Below are 14,872 nucleotides of genomic sequence, written 5' to 3'. Positions count from 1 at the left end.
GTGACGTTGGCATTCGAATTCTAAATCAAAATGAGAATTTATTATTTTTAAGTCCAACATGGAACACAACAAACGTAGGTTTACAACCCTAAGAAATAAGGTGACCAAAGAACTGAGACAGGCAAAGGCATCTGTTTTTATTGGCATAATCAATGAAGCAAATGGAAACAGTAAGCTGATTTGGGATAATATTGTTAATTTTTTATTTAACAGATTGCAGAATGGGTACAATACAGTACGGCTCAATACACACAATTGTTAAGGGGATGCAGACCAGAGAAAGACGTTTGTCTTGTTTACATCAGGGTCCCCCATTTTCAATTCATAGTGACATTTATGACATACACAACATACATGACATACAGGTATATGGTACTGTATATCTGCATATGGCTAGCTGATAACAAACTATCATTACACATGGGCAAAACAGAGTCCATTCTCTTCGGTTCAAATAACAAACTCAGCAAGACCGACGGCTTCTCAGTTACAGTGGGTGACAATATTGTCACAAGGAAAGATGAAATTACCTACCTGGGTTCCATCCTAGACGAGGCTAATCTTTCCTGTGACAAAATGGCATCCAATGTAATAAAAAAAGTCAACCAACAAACTAGATTCTTGTACCGGATCTTCTCTCTGGTAAACAAGAATACCCTGAAGACTCTGGCAGGAGCACTCATTCAAGGGTACTACGACTATGCTTGCACCTCATGGTACCAAAGCACCTCAAAGGCGCTAAAAACAAAATTACAAACATCTCAAAACAAACTGGTCAGACTACTGCTTGACCTTACTCCTAGAACCCACCTCACCCCTGCCCACTTTGACAACCTAGGATGGCTTAGAGTAGACGACAGAGTACAGCAACTTGCAATGGGCCTGGTCTACAAGATACACTACACGACCAAGGTACCCATGTACATGTCAAAATACTTCCCAAAGGTCAGTGAATACCACGATCACAACACCAGAGGGAGCTCCACAAATCATGTTAAACCCAGATTTGGCTCAAACAAAGGACTAAACACGTTTCGCAATTATGCCACATCAATGTGGAACGCCCTACCTAAAGCTGTAAAGGAATGTGAATCACTACCCACTTTCAAAACCACTCTCAAAGAACACCTACGGGAAACTGCAATTCGAAACTGGCCCCTGTAAATGTCCTAACCCAACCCCCATCCAATGTACAGTAAATTACCTAGTATGGTTTTGTCAATATTCCAATGTACAGTTTTGCTTGTTTGTACAGTGTCCCCCCCCCCAACCCCCTCCAATGTACAGTAAATTACCTAGTATGGTTGTCAATATTCCAATGTACAGTTTTGCTTGTACAGTGTTTCCCCCCCAACCCCTCCTACCCAACAACCCCACACAACCTCCTCCAATGTACAGTTTTTACGTCAAATGTATATACTCCCTTTTCTGGACTCTTTTTGTATCACAAACAGTACTGTATTTGCAAATCTGGTGTCATAAATGTATAGATGTAGCAGTACTGTCTATCTGTATGTCATGTATGTCATATATGTCCTGATGAATTGAAAATGGGGGACCCTGATGTAAACAAGACTAAAGTCTTTCTCTGGTCTGCATCCTCTTAACAATTGTGTGTATTGAGCTGTACTGTATTGTACCCATTCTGCAATCTGTTAATAAAGTTTTCAATCAATCAATCAACATTGCCACCTTGTGGCGTAGGTGTGGTACTGCGCTATTGCTACAAGAGCGAAAACTCAAACTAGTTTCCAATCTGATAAATGATCCAATGCTGCCACCTTGTGGTGAATGTGCAACACTGCGCTAGTGATAGTTCGGAGCGCGAGTCAAGCGGACTCCCTCATCTGCAACACCAGTAGGAATCTTCTGGAACGCAGCGAATCCTTTACTCAATGGCGATTCCAGAAGCACGGTCGCGGCACCATTATAACCAACTTTTACTTGCGTTGTGTAATTTTAATAAGACGGACACTTGCTTCTCGTTCTCGGTCTTGGGTGATTTATTCTGTGAACTGGGTGTGAGAAGTGGGTTTTGGAACACAGCCCAATCGCTGAACACAGGAGAGGAGAATGGAGCGTTTCAAGGGGTTTTAATTGTATTTCCCAAGCAGACAGCAGTTCAACAGGAATGTGCAACAGAACGGGGTTAGAATGTTCTTGGGGGGGTGAGGACAGGTGCACTCCCGGTGCAGCTGTGGGCAGAGGACACAGGTCTGTGTCTGGAGAGAGAGCAAGAGCACTTGTGTAGTACGGGATGTCCAGGCAGGAAGGCGCACTGTGAATGTGAGGGGAAAAGGAGGGGGAGTGAAGTACGCTCGTGCCGTGACTATGACAGGACCCCCCCCCCTCTACGGGCGCCTCGCGGCGGCCCAGGCTTGTCAGGGTTGGCCCGATGGAAATCCCGGACCAGGTCTGGGTCCAGGATCATCTGTCGGGAGATCCAGCTTCGCTCCTCCGGGCCGTAGCCCTCCCAGTCGACCAGGTACTGGTAGCCGCGGCCGCGGCGCCGCACGACCAGCAACTCCCGGACCACGTAGGCCGGGTGGTCGTCGATGACCAGCGGAGGAGGAGGCTCCGGAGCAGGGGGAGACAGGGGACTGGAGACCACCGGCTTCAGCTGGGAGACATGGAAGGAGGGGTGAATCCGCATATGGGAGGGGAGCTGGAGTCTGACGACGGAGGGATTGATGAGGGACAGGATTTTGTAGGGACCAACGAAACGGGGGGTTAGTTTACGGGAAACGGACTTGAGCGGCAGGTCCCGAGATGAGAGCCATACCATCTGACCTGGTTGATAGTCGGGAGCCGGGGTCCGGTGGCGGTCGGCGAAGCGACGGTTCTGGTCCGTAGAGCGGAGAAGCACGGCCCTTGTGTCCTCCCAAATTCTCCTGCAGCGGCGGAGGTGGTCCTGCACCGATGGAACAGCGATCTCCTCCTCCTGGGCAGGGAACAGCGGGGGTTGGTAGCCCAAAGAGGACTCAAAGGGGGACTGACCTGTGGCCGCTGAAGACAGGGAATTGTGGGCATATTCGATCCACGGCAGGAAGGTGGGGTCCCGGGCTGTCACGCAGCGGAGGGCGGATGCTAGGTCCTGGTTGGCCCGCTCCGACTGGCTGTTGGTCTGCGGGTGGTACCCGGAGGAGAGGCTGACCGTGGCCCCCAGGGCCCGACAGAAAGCCCTCCAGACCTGGGAGATGAATTGAGGGCCCCTGTCGGAGACGATGTCCACCGGGATCCCGTGGAGGCGAAAGATGTGGAGTACCATCAAATCTGCGGTTTCTGCAGCAGAGGGGAGTTTGGGAAGAGCAACAAAGTGCACAGCCTTCGAGAAACGGTCAACAATAGTGAGGATGGCTGTGTTACCGTGTGAGATGGGAAGGCCGGTGACGAAGTCCAGGGCGACGTGTGACCAGGGCCGACCGGGAACAGGGAGCGGACGAAGGACCCCTGCGGGCGGTCGATGGGAGGCCTTTGCACGAGCACAGACGGTGCATGCTAGGACGAAGGCGCGGGTGTCCTCTCTCATGGAGACCCACCAGAAGTGCCGTTTCAGCAGGGACAGGGTACGGTCGATCCCAGGGCGGCAGGCGAACCGGGAAGCGTGAACCCACTGGAGCACCTGGGAGCGGACAAGGTCAGGGACAAAAAGCCGGTTAGGTGGACCGTTACCTGGGTCCGGCTGGGCACGCTGAGCCTCCCTGACGATGGACTCGATCTCCCAGGTGGCGGCGGCCACCAAGCAGGATGTGGAGAGGATGGTTTCGGGGTGCGCGGGACCCTCCTCGGGGACAAACTGCCGGGAGAGAGCGTCTGGCTTGGTGTTCTTGGTAAGGGTGAAACAAAAAAGCTGACTTCATTAATGCCTACGCCCATAGTCTAAATCTGCAGCTCCTGGCTCTAACTGAGACCTGGATAACTCCCAATAACTCATCAACACCTGCAGCATTATCTACAAACTATAACTTCACTCACACACCTCGACCCTCCAGACGGGGTGGAGGCACTGGCCTCATGACATCTCCTTCATGGGCTACAAACCTAACACAACTCCCAGAACTGTCACTCTCCTCCCTCGAATATCATGCAATATCTGTCTCTAATCCTTTCAATCTCACCATTGTTACACTCTATCGCCCTCCAGGTCCCCTCGATCACTTCATAGATGAGCTGGACATGCTTCTAAGCTCCTTACCGGAAGATGGTACCCCGCTCCTTCTATTGGGCGACTTCAACCTGCCTGACTCATCTCAGTCGGTCCCAGTGGTCTCCCTCCTACAACAATTTGACCTGACTCCCACTGCCATGCCTCCCACCCACAAAGCAGGCAACTCCTTGGATCTCATATTTTCCCGTAACTCCAGCATCATTAACACCACGGTAACTCCCCTACATGTATCTGACCATTCCTTCATATCCTTCTCACTAACTCTCATGCTTAACCGAAAGGTCTTCACCCCAACTCAAACCGTCTCACTCAGACGTAACCTGGCCTCCCTATCCCCCTCCACCCTCTCCTCTGACATAATATCCGCTCTACCTTTGAGTGACACCTTCTCTGCTCTCCTCACAGAGATGGCAACCTCCACCCTCCTCTCAGCCCTTGCAACCTCCTTTGACAAGCTCTGTCCCCTCGTTGAGAAACCTGCCCGCCGTTCCCCACCCAGTCCATGGCTGACGGATGCAGTGAGAGAACAAAGACAGGTCCTGAGAGCGGCTGAGAGGAAGTATAGAAAGTCACGCCTCACTGCTGACATCGACACATATCACAACCTCTTGTTAACATTCTCCAAAACCATTACTAATGCCAAAGCTTCTTTCTTTCACCATAGGATCGAGGCCTCTGCCAAGAATCTTCGCAAACTGCATGCTACCATGTCCTCCCTCCTCACTCCCCCCCCACCCCCTCCTCCCTCATCTTTTTCTGCCGAAGATTTTGCGATCTTCTTCGAGGAAAAAGTGGAGAACATCCGCAGCTCCTTCTCCCAACCCCCACCCATTCCAAACGCTGAATCGAGAACCTCATCCTTCACTCTGTCATCTTTCTCTCCCATTACAGAAGCCGAGACCCTGACACTGGTAACGTCAAACCGTCCGACTACATGCCAGCTGGACCAGCTACCCTCCCCACTCCTCCAGACCATAGCACCGGACATCCTCCCATTCCTAACTGCAACCATCAACTCCTCACTCAACTCGGGGGTGGTCCCCACCTCCCTAAAACAAGCCAGAGTCACGCCCCTCATAAAAAAACCAACCCTAAACCCCACCGTCATAGCCAACTATCGTCCTGTCTCTCTTCTCTCCTTTCTTTCTAAAACACTTGAACGTGCTGTATCCAACCAACTTACTGCTTATCTCTTACAGAATGACCTCCTAGACCCCAATCAGTCTGGCTTCCGGACTGGCCACTCGACAGAAACGGCCCTCATTGCGGTCACAGAGGCACTTCACTTAGCAAAAGCGAAGGGCCTCTCCTCTGTCCTGATTCTCCTAGATCTATCTGCAGCCTTCGACACAGTCAACCATCAGATCCTCCTCGCGGCCCTCGCAGGAATGGGAGTGGCTGGATCTGCGCTGACATGGCTGACATCATACCTCAACGACCGCTCCTACCAAGTGTCATGGAGAGGGACTCTGTCGGCCACCCGCCCCCTCCGGATGGGTGTCCCCCAGGGCTCGGTCCTAGGACCCCTTCTCTTCTCCCTCTACACTAAATCACTGGGTAACATTATCACGTCTCATGGCTTCTCATATCATTGTTATGCCGATGATACTCAACTCTTCCTCTCCTTCCCTCCCTCAGATATCCACGTCTCTGAGCGGATCTCGGCCTGTCTGTCCGACATCTCCGCCTGGATGACGACCAACCACCTCAAACTGAACCTAAGCAAAACAGAATTGCTCCACCTGCCGGCCAAATCCTCCCCCCTGACCGACCTCTCCATCACAGTCGAGAATGCAGCTGTGACCGCGTCCCCGACCGCCAAGAACCTTGGTGTTGTCCTCGACGACCAGTTGAACTTCTCTGCTCACATCGCAGCGACAACCAGAACCTGCAGATTCCTCCTGAGCAACGTCAGAAGGATACGCCCCTTCCTGACAAAAGAAGCCACCCAACTCCTCGTCCAATCAACAGTCATCTCCCGCCTCGACTACTGCAACACACTGCTAGCTGGCCTCCCGGCCACTGCCACCAAGCCTCTTCAACTCATTCAAAACGCAGCGGCCCGCCTGATCTCAAACCTACCGAAGTCGGCCCATGTCACCCCACTTCTTAGGGACCTGCACTGGCTCCCCATTGCTGCACGTATCCGCTTCAAGGCCCTCGACCTAGCATACCGTGCGGCAAAGGGAACCGCTCCCGCCTACCTCCGGTCAATGGTCTCTAACTACACACCCTCAAGACCCCTACGCTCTGCATCTTCTGGCCGCCTCAGACCTACTCCTATCCAAGCTCCCGGAGGGTCATCAAAGAGAAGCCGCCTATTCTCAGTCCTTGCCCCACAATGGTGGAATGAACTACCCATCCCAGTTAGGACAGCCGAATCCCGTCCAATCTTTCGCCGTCGACTAAAGACTCACTTCTTCAACCATTATTTGAAATGATATAAATTTTTTTTTAAATCTAACCCTGACTAACCTTACTGTCATGCACTTGTCCTAATAAACTAACCTACACTGTAACACGCAACACTTTTATGCACATTGTTACTCAGCTGATAGAGTTGTACCCTTCTTGCTGTCTTGTCGTACAGAACTTGTAAGTCGCTTTGGATAAAAGCGTCAGCTAAATGACTAAATGTAAATGTAAATTAAACCTGGCGAAGAACAGCGGCCAGCGAGCCTGGCGGGAGTTCAGGCGCTTGGCCGTCTGGACGTAGGCGAGGTTCTTGTGGTCCGTCCAAACCAGGAAGGGGACCTCCGATCCCTCCAGCCAGTGCCTCCATTCCTCCAGGGCTAGTTTGACTGCCAGGAGCTCCAGGTTCTCGGCTGGGGTCAGGCGGCGCGAGAAGAAGGCGCAGGGGTGCAGTCTCTGGTCGACGAAGGAGCGTTGGGAAAGGACCGCCCCCACTCCGGTACAGGAGGCGTCCACCTCCACCACGAACTGGCGGGACGCGTGCGGCTGGACGAGGATGGGTGCGGTGGTGAAGCGCCGGCGCAGCTCGGCGAAGGCAGAGTCCACTTCGTCGGACCAGACGAAGGGCACGGAAGGCGAGGTGAGTTGGGTGAGGGGTGCCGCGACCCGGCTGTAGTTCCTGATGAAGCGCAGATAGAAGTTGGCAAACCCCAGGAAGCGTTGCAGCTGCTTGACGTTGGTGGGATGGGGCCAGTCGGACACCGCTTTGATCTTCTCGGGGTCCGCCCGGATCTTGCCGCCATGTAGCCGAGGAAGTCGATGGAGGAGACGTGGAACTCACACTTCTCCACCTTGACGAACAGCTTATTCTCCAAAAGACGCTGGAGGACCCGGCGGACGTGCTGGACATGCTCCTCCTTGGAGCGGGAAAAGATCAGAATGTCATCCAAATAAACAAAAACGGAGCGGTTGAGTACATCGCGGAGAACGTCATTGACGAGGGCCTGAAAGACAGCAGGGGCGTTGGTCAGTCCAAAGGGCATTATCTTGTACTCGAAGTGGCCGAGTGGTGTCTTAAAGGCCGTCTTCCATTCGTCTCCTTCCCGGATGCGGACAAGGTGATAGGCGTTCCTGAGGTCCAGCTTTGTGAAGATGGTGGCACCTTGCAGGGGCTCAAAAGCAGAGTCAATTAAAGGCAGGGGGTACTTGTTTTTGACTGTGATATTGTTGAGACCCCGGTAGTCGATACAGGGGCGAAGGGAACGATCTTTCTTGGAAACAAAGAAGAATCCTGCGCCGACAGGAGAGGAGGAGGGAGTGATAATGCCTGAGGCCAAGGACTCATGGACGTACTTCTCCATCGACTCCCTCTCTGGGCGTGAGAGGTTGAACAGGCAGCTAGCGGGGAGTGGCGCTCCTGGGAGTAAATCAATAGCACAGTCGTATTGGCGATGGGGAGGCAGGGAGAGAGCCTGTTGTTTGCTAAATACTGAGGAATAGCAGACAGGTCAATGGTTTCGTTGGGGAGGTGGGAACCAGCGACCCCTAGTGGCGGCCGAGCTGATTGTAGGCACGCAACGTGACAGTGAGCGCTCCAGCTGGTCACTAAGCCGGTAGGCCAGTTGATGACGGGGTTGTGTAATTTGAGCCAAGGCATGCCAAGGACAATGGGATTGTGGGGAGAGCTGGTAACATGAAAACGAATATTCTCGCCATGATTTCCGGATAACAGGAGGTGGAGGGGTACGGTGTGGCGAGTTATTCGCGTGAGCAGTTTTCCGTTTAACCCGCGGGCATCACGGGGTATCGGCAGGGCGTCCGTAGCGATGTGGTAGCGGGAGACTACCCCAGCGTCGATGAGGTTCTCGTCAGCCCCTGAGTCGACCAGGGCGGACAGCGGGAGTGATTGGCCATTGAGACACAGCGTGGCGCTGAATAGCATGTTTGGACCAGAGCTGGGAGCGATATCAACACTCGAACAGACGCCCAGCGTTACTGTCGAGCTCCGTCGTTTGGGCGAAGCGAGCATGAGACAACGGAGTGACCTAGTTGGCCGCAGTATAGGCATGCCCCCGTAGCGAGCCTGTGACGGCGTTCGTTGGGGGGAGGCATGAGCGGTCTAGGTCCATGGGCTCGGGGGAACTACTTTCAGCGCGGGCGGCGCGGGGAGAGCGAGTTGGGCAGGGTATAGGTGGACGAGCGGTGCTAGCCTTCTCTCAACGGTGTTCACGGAGACGCATTTCCAGTTCCCTGGCCAAATGGATTAGCTCGTCTAGGGAATTTGGTCTCTCTTTGGACGCAAGTTCGTCTTTCAAAACGTCGCTCAGGCCTTGGCGGAAAGCACCTCGCAGTGGCGTGTCCCCCCAGTCGGAGCCAGCTGCCAGGATGTGAAAATCGATAGCGTATTCGCTCACACTGCGACTTCCTTGGCGGATCGTAAACAAGCCGGCGGCTCTATCCGAGCCACCTGGAGGGTGGTCAAAGACTTTGCGCATGTCGTCGAAATATGCGGAGTATGACTCGCAGAGGGGAGAATTATTGAAGTGGAGAGCGGTTGCCCATTCCAGCGCAGCGCCCGTGAGCAGGGCCGACAGGTAAGCTACCTTAGACCTATCGCTGTGAAATGTGTGTGATTGTTGTCCGAAAACTAGCGAGCACTGAAAGATAAAAGCTCGGCATTTGGAGACGCTTCCGTCATAACGCTCCGGCGCGGGGACGTGAGGCTCCCTGTGCGGGGGAATCGCAGCAGTGGGGGGAGAGTCTGGTGGAGCTTGCTGAGCCGTGACGTATGCCTCGAAACGGTCGTATTGTCTATCTCGCTCCGCGGAGCCGAGTGTGAGAGCGGTAAGCTGAGCTTATGGAGAGGGCGAGTTGGTCTACTCGAGCAGACTGGCCGTTGATAATATTCACGGACTGCTTCTGAAATCTCCTCCATTCCTCGATCTCGTGTGCAGCTGGTTCTGTCATCTTGGTCGTGGTGTTCTGTGAGAAGTGGGTTTTGGAACACAGCCCAATCGCTGAACACAGGAGAGGATAATGGAGTGTTTCAAGGGGTTTTAATTGTATTCCCCAAGCAGACGGCAGTACAACAAGAATGTGCAACAGAACGGGGTTAGAATGTTCTTGGGGGGGTGAGGACAGGTGCACTCCCGGTGCAGCTGTGGGCAGAGGACACAGGTCTGTGTCTGGAGAGAGAGCAAGAGCACTTCTTGTGTAGTACGGGATGTCCAGGCAGGAAGGCGCACTGGAACGGGGATCCTGGGGCACAAGAGAAACGGATTAGAGCAAGGAATACACAAGAGCAGGTTAGCAGAGCTTCAGGCCGAGACGTCGTACCTAGGTAGTGATGTTTAACACCACGACGACTTCTGGTCAGCATCGTCGAGTACAAGTAGGGTCTTCATCAACGGGGGATGGGATACAGCTGTGAGGAGTGAGGTGCCTGACAGCGTGTGAATCAGAGGGATGAGGTGCAGCTGGGCTGAGTGACGGGAAGTGAAGGGATGCTGGCCATATAAGGGTGTGAGGCTTCCGTGGAGGAAGAGAGGATGAGGAGGAGTGCGTGGTGGATGGAAAGGAGGATGAAGAGGAGTGTGTGGTGAATGTGAGGGGAAAAGGAGGGGGAGTGAAGTACGCTTGTGCCGTGACTATGACACTGGGCAACAGACTGGTCAGTCAGGTAGTCGGCTCATCACACACCCAAACACCGCTCACACGGCTCATTCCTCGTGTAATGGTCAATATAGTATTAACATGAAATCAACAATGTACAACAATCACATGACAATATTTAGTACCTGGGCTGGCAACAGACACATGATGTCAGGGCCATTTCTGACCATTTTGGTGCCCTAGCCCCCCCCCCCCCCCCCCCCCCCCACAACAAACCCTATTTCCATCATGCTGCAGTTACTACCAAACATAAACACACCATCATCACCACTAATATCTTTAAGAAAAAAAAGATTTTTATTAGAACTGAATCATGTATCGAATTAAATGACACGTTTTAAATTGCAATTATTAAAACAAACTGAAATGTACATTAAATGATAAAACTATAAACAATATAATTAACATTAACAAAATAATGTGTGCATTTTGTGTCAGGTGTGCATTTGTCTTCCAAATTTAACCCGACAAGAATTTGCATGTTAAGTGCAGTCAATTTGAATTGATTAAAGCCAAATTAATTGCAATGTGTTTCAATATTTTCCCATTTAATGTTTGTACACTCCCATAAATAGTGCAGGTTTACAGGCATCTATTGTGTCTATTAGGAGCCATATTCAACCAGACAGACAACATTTTATTTTTATTTTTTTAATCTTTTCCCCCCTCCTTTTTCCTCCGATTTTCTCCCATCCCAATGTTAGTCGTTATGCCAATTCCCAATCCCCTTCCTGGTCGCTGCGCACTTACCCCCCACAGTCAGTCTGGGAGAGTGGAGGCTATCACGTGCTTCCTCCGACACACGTCTAGCCAATCAACCGCTTCTTTTCACCTGGCAGCACGGACTCTCACTGAGAGGGTGTAACGTGTGAAAGGATCACACTACCCCCCTTAGATCCTATCCGCGCTGAGCAGGCGCCCCGACCGAACTGTAGGAGTCGCTGTTTACAACGACCCGGACCCACCCCGCCAGCTTTCCCACCCTCTAATACAGCCAATTGTATTAATGTGAACGACCAGCCAAGCTGGTGACAACGCCGGAGCTGTGAGCTGGATTCGAACAGGCGAATCCAGCGTCTCCGGTGTTGGTGACGAACGCAATCTCCGCTATGCCACCTGACCGCCCGACAGACAACATTTGTGATTATTCACCACTTCCTTAACAGATCGGCTTGGGAACATTCACTTCTGTTTCAACAATGAAATCGGACCCTACTTTGAGCAGCCAATCGGACACGCCTTGACTTCCTTGCTGCAAAATCATCAATAATGTCATCATATGAAAGCTTGCTAGACACATCTCTGTTAAGGAGATCTTTTATTTTTAGTCTTTATCTTTAATTCTTTGGAATAACCTGCATCAAAACCTCTGCTGCATTTACAGTAGATTCAAAAAGCTCTACCTTTTTGCTTCATGTACTTTTGGTATTGACTTTTTACCTGGAGCAATTTTGTCATCTGAATGTACATGTTTGACCTTGTAAGGGCTTGTTTTAAAAAATATATATAATAATAATTCGATATTTTTCAGTGACTCATCAGGATAAATAAACAATGACTATGAAGTTTTGAATTCTCACATTTTACAATTTAGTAATTTATCTGAGGCTTTTATCCAAAGCGACTTATTGTGAGCAGCATGTCACCAGGAGGTACATCTGTGGCAGCTAAGGGTCAGTGTGGCATTGTTCATCAAATAATATCAAGCTTGAGTGTTACAGTGTGCATAGTAGTATAGACATATTAGCAAGATAGGTAGTACATTTCTTTATTATTTCATTGTTTGAAGGCGTTTCTAGTAAATAGCAGAAGATTTTCAAAAAATTATCATTGTTGCACTCAGAAGATGAAGCCTTTCATACAAAGTAGGTTAAAATGTAATATTTCATTTTCATACTTCTGAGTTAGTTACTTCTAAGACATCAATTCACACCTTCCCACTTATCTTGACGGTTACAATTCATCCATATTATTAGCATATCATACATTCTAATGAGAATATTTCAAAGTTGGGATCAATTCACTTTTTTAAATTCAAGATGTATTTCATAAAAAATATTCTGTCATGAAAAGGTTTTACTATCCAACCTAATGACAAGTACATGTGAATGGATGTTCTATCATCAGAAAGTAAACAACAATTTGTTTTGATTTTAACACTTTGGGTGCCGGGAAACGCTTTACAGCGTCTTTCCCGGCCATGCTCAAGGTGCCGAGGACGCTGTACAGCGTCTTTGATCTGTTTACATCTTTTTTCGATTTTCCCCGTCTGAACTTCACCGCCGAGCTTTTGGAAGAAAATTTTAACCGGAAACTGCATTTCCTCTCAAATTTCACTAGGTGGCAGTGTCCCCCTATTTTCTAACACTATCACAATAGGGGGAATATTGTACCCCACAATGAATCTGGCATTTGATTGGCCAGCATACCTGGCCAATGTAACCACAGGTATAAAACGTTAGCGCGATCCCAGAATCTACGAGGTTTTGGAGGAGAGAGAGAGAGAGAGAGATAGATAGAGCGATAGAGAGAGAGAGAGAGAGATTGAGAGAGAGATTTGAATTGAGATCAGCCTATAGTCTATATTTATAGTGTTATACAGTATAGTGGTAGTATCAGACTAATTGTAAGGTTTCAGCTGTGCTTTAGAAAGTACTTAGTCGTGCTAAGTAGTAGTACTATTCGAGGGATTAGTGTGTAGTCTAGGTAGTATATTTCAGTAGTAGTAATAGTAGTTTGATCAGTTAGTAGTTTCATTTAGATCAGTATGAAGAGACGTAGTGTAGGAAAGCGAGGGGACAATCCGGCGGCGGGTCGCTTTGTTCAGACGAAGCTGGCGTTTGGACCCGCGGTTGTTCAAGCAGCAGCAGCACCAACAGCACCAACGTCTTTGGTAGCTCCGATCGGAGAGAGCCGTGAGACCGTTGCTGGGCCCAGTAACGCGTCTCTCCCCGGGACCGGGAGCGGCTCTACCCGACGCAGTTCGAGGAAGAGGAAGGCTGCCGCTGTGGTCATAGCTTCTTCATGCGAGTCAGGGGACAGCGATTCGACCGCCCACGAATCTGATGGGAGCGCCGATTGGGAACCACCAGGTAATTACACGGTCTTATATATATATATATATATATGTGTGTGTGTGAAACGTGTATTTGATGATTTACATACTGTGACTATGTAACGTTAGTTCGACAAACCAACGGCGATATGCATGTGATTGTGTGTGTGTGTGAAACGTGTATTTGATGATTTACATACTGTGACTGTCTATGTAACGTTAGTTCGACAAACCAACGCCGGCGATATGCATGTGATTGTGTGTGTGTGAAACGTGTATTTGATGATTTACCTACCGCTTATTCTGTGACTATGTAACGTTAGTTTGCCAAACCTAACGCTGATATGCATTTATTATATTCTAGCTCCGGAATCATCTGACGATGATCTCGGCTTGGGTCGGAGGTATGAGTCTGATTCATCGCACGATTCAGACGTGGGAGTCGGACACGGTGGTGGTCGACGGGGCAACGGTACGTCATGTTTACTAATGCAATGTGAATATTGTTTTGTGCATGTTCAAATCGATAGTTGAATGATATAGGATATAGTAGGGATGTAGAGTACAGGCCACGCGACCATGTGCTACAGTTAGGTTGTCTTGTGTGCGTGTGTGTGTGTGTGTGTGTGCATGTGCACGCCCTTTGAAGTGGCTCTTTGAAGTGTGTAGCTATCATGTAAGTGATAATAGTTGCATGCTGGGCATGATACGACGTGGTGGTGGTGGTCGACGTGGTAATTGGTATGTTGCAATGTGAATATTGTTTTGTGCATGTTCAAATCAATAGTTGAATGATATAGGATATAGTAGGCATGCAGTACAGGCCACGCTACCATGTGCTACAGTTAGGTTGTCTTGTGTGCGTGTGTGTGTGTGTGTGTGCATGTGCACGCCCTTTGAAGTGGCTCTTTGAAGTGTGTAGCTATCATGTAAGTGATAATAGTTGCATGCTGGGCATGATACGACGTGGTGGTGGTGGTCGACGTGGTAATTGGTATGTTGCAATGTGAATATTGTTTTGTGCATGTTCAAATCGATAGTTGAATGATATAGGATATAGTAGGCATGCAGTACAGGCCACGCTACCATGTGCTACAGTTAGGTTGTCTTGTGTGCGTGTGTGTGTGTGTGTGTGCATGTGCACGCCCTTTGAAGTGGCTCTTTGAAGTGTGTAGCTATCATGTAAGTGATAATAGTTGCATGCTGGGCATGATACGACGTGGTGGTGGTGGTCGACGTGGTAATTGGTATGTTGCAATGTGAATATTGTTTTGTGCATGTTCAAATCAAGATATAGTAGGCATGTACAGGCCACTACATTTAGTTACATGGATGTGTGTGTGTGTGTGTGTGTAGATGCCTCACCCCATGCCATTTGATGTGTGTGTGTATGTGTGTGTGTGTGTGTGCAGTGTGTGTACACACACACACACACAAGATCAAAAGACATGCATCCTCTCCAACACCTTTGAACTTCGCAGTACATGGTGAGGCCTCTATATGCAAATTCCATTGATTACAGCACACACATACACAATGGCATGGACACATGGCGAGGCCTATAT

The sequence above is a fragment of the Notolepis coatsorum genome (assembly GCF_963971535.1).
Source record: "Notolepis coatsorum genome assembly, chromosome: 4".
Taxonomy (NCBI): domain Eukaryota; kingdom Metazoa; phylum Chordata; class Actinopteri; order Aulopiformes; family Paralepididae; genus Notolepis; species Notolepis coatsorum.
This window is presented reverse-complemented; position numbering follows the sequence as displayed.